The sequence below is a fragment of the Diadema antillarum genome, unplaced genomic scaffold (genome assembly GCF_040938485.1).
Source record: "Diadema antillarum isolate AM-2024a unplaced genomic scaffold, OU_Dant_1.0 seq00000467_RagTag, whole genome shotgun sequence".
Taxonomy (NCBI): Eukaryota; Metazoa; Echinodermata; class Echinoidea; order Diadematoida; family Diadematidae; genus Diadema; species Diadema antillarum.
The window spans coordinates 696,132-699,078 of NW_027271437.1; positions in this window are offsets into that span (position 1 = coordinate 696,132).

Sequence of the window (2,947 nt, forward strand, 5' to 3'; positions counted from 1 at the left end):
CCTGGTCTCCGTACTTCCCATCAAGTACTTGCCAAGCCCTCTGTACATTAATGCAGCCCTTGATCATGTTACGTTCGCGTGCATTAATCATGGCTTGAGTGAGTTGGTAAAAACATTCTATCTCTGTGAGGTCAGCAGCACAACATTTAAAGAAGGTACGGAAAAGCTGGTAGTCCTTGTTTCAGGCTATGAAACTATAACTTGTTACCCACATCTTACAGAAAACCCCATCCAATTTGCTTCCGTGGTCAAAGTTAGTCGGGTTTGGCTAGTTAGGTTTGTTATAGGTCTCCATGTTTTCGGTCTTCAAGTTTTCGGATTAGTTAGGTTAGTTATATATGTCAATGTCTTAGTTTCTTTTGTTTCTTCCACTTTTTATGTATATCAGTCAATCAATGATATAATTTGTTGTATTACGTGTGGGCGGAATGCACCCTACAAGCACTGCTTTTTAGCATTCCTTCCCATTTCCAGCATTTCCGTATACTTACAATATTTTGTAAACTTATCCTTTATTTTGTATCATGATGAAATTTATGTATTTAATTTCTGTAAAATATTTATATGTTTGTGTTGGAAGTGGAAAAATGAATGAATGAATGAATGAATGAATGAATGAAAGTGAATTGATGATTTTTGTAGAGCATGTCAGGAATTCCTTTCTTCCAAGTTCTGTCCATTGTGTTCACACAGCAGTTCCAAGAGCATCCAAGAGCTAAACTTCGAAGAAAACCGACCCATGACACGCTTTACAACGATCCACATTCCTCTGTGACCACTCAACCATACTGAATAGAATTTTTATATAAAATATAGGTAAAATGATATATTCTTAAGCTCAGAAATAGCGTTCAGGCAGATTTCCTCTGCGAAAAAAAGAACAAATATAGGAACAACACCAATGTCAATAAGACAACAGCCTTGTTTGCTGAGAGCTAAAACGTCATGCTCTTTTCCTCAGCCTGTCAAACTTCCCACTTTTTATTCAGTTAAAAAGGTCTATCGATGTACTTCGTTTTCTACTAAAAATGTAGTGCCAGACGAAGATCAGTCCACATAATAGTTTCTTCATTGTTCTTCATTGACATGGTCAATCATAATTAGGTTGTTGAAACACAATGGCGGGACTGTAAGAATGCCTGGCATGCCTATGAGCACCAGCTCTTATTCATTTATTTGTTTATTTATTTATGTATATATGTATTTATTCATTTATTTATTTTTCACTCATTCATACTTTCATTTTTTTTTCCGTCATATTCAAACAGGAAAGTGACCTTAGGTTCGCAACTGCTTTCCCGGGGAGCCTGTGCACAAATACGTGATAAAACACTGGAATAAAATATAGACTTCATAAAAATCACATACAAGTATAAACACACATACACAAAACAATACACGCTTGCAAAAGATACGACACTGACATACCGAAATCAGCGTAGACATGATAGACGAAGTGAATTATTCAAACAAAGATACAAACATAAAAACATACATAGATTTAATGTGTAATTACTGTAATGGCGTACCGTAAGTAAAAGCTTTAAAGTTTAAAATACAAAAAAAGGGTTGTTGACACACAGAAAAAAATATGAATCATAATTTAACAAATAAACAGACAGTTAAAAAGAAATGTAAAAACTATCAATTTAACACCACTGTGTGACAATAATGAATATTTGTATAGAAGGTATAACTCAACCGACGGCATCATTTTCTAAATCTTTCAAGAGGGGGGCAAATTTGCAATAACAGCGGCTGAATACAGTGTTGAATATAACCGTCACTTCTCTGATAAGAAAAGGAAGTTTACATGTATTCTGTCCGTGGCGTATGCACAAAGAGGCGGCTATTGATTGCGTATCTGATATGGCAGTATACTGGTCTATTGGTAATGAGAGGTTTTAGTAAGACGGCACTCTGTCATTTATGATCTTGTATACCATAACTCATAGCTGGTATTTAATTCTCTGTTCAATTGATTGCCTCTAAAGCGTTTTCAGCCGAGGAGAAGAAGATGAGAACTTATACATTTAAGGCCAGACGAGCAAATTTATTCTGGCATCTCTGCAGTCTTTGCGTACCTGTTTTAGTCTTGTTACCCCATACCGGACAGCAGTAGTCCAGATAGAGGACAATTAGAGAAAAATACAAATCAATTAACATTTTCTGAGTAACACAGGGATTAATTTTGGGGAGACGTGCATATGTGTTGGGTATTTTTGTCTTTTACAATGTGATCTACGTGACTAGACCAACTTAAGTCAGAGTCTAAAATTACACCTAAATATCTAATTGTTGCAACTGTTTCCGGACTCTCTTTTTTCACCTGACTTTATTTCTAGGCCCTTTTCTGACCCTTGTCTTTAGCAACTTTGATACTACATATATATATATCATTAAATTTAATTTGCACTTGTTAAGTAGACATGTACGAATCTCTGTTAAAAACATAAAGCTGCTGCATCATGCCAATCCATTCGTCTTCTCGTGATTAAATGGGTAAATCAGTCACAATGGACTTTGGCCTTTGACCTGCGCATTGTACAAGGGTAGCCACAATTTATGGAAGTAATATTGATAGTAGAAGAAATGGTAGAAGTAGTAGTAGTAGTAATGGTAGTAGTAGTAGTATTTAGTAGTAGCAGTATCATTATTATCATTATTATCATTATTATCATCATCACTGTCAAGAATAATTATGCCTACGATATACAATTTTAGACGACAAAAATTCGCCTCTGATGTCTCGAGCTCTGACATGGTACATAATCATAGTTATCTAACAATGTCATAGGTACTTATTTGGTTCGTATTTGAATTGATGAATATGTGTATTTTAGGGTCCACATTATTCTTATTTACTATCGTCATCAGAACAACGTTATTTATATCGGAGTCATCGTGTACGTGGTCCATACAATCACATGACATGATGAAGTAAAAA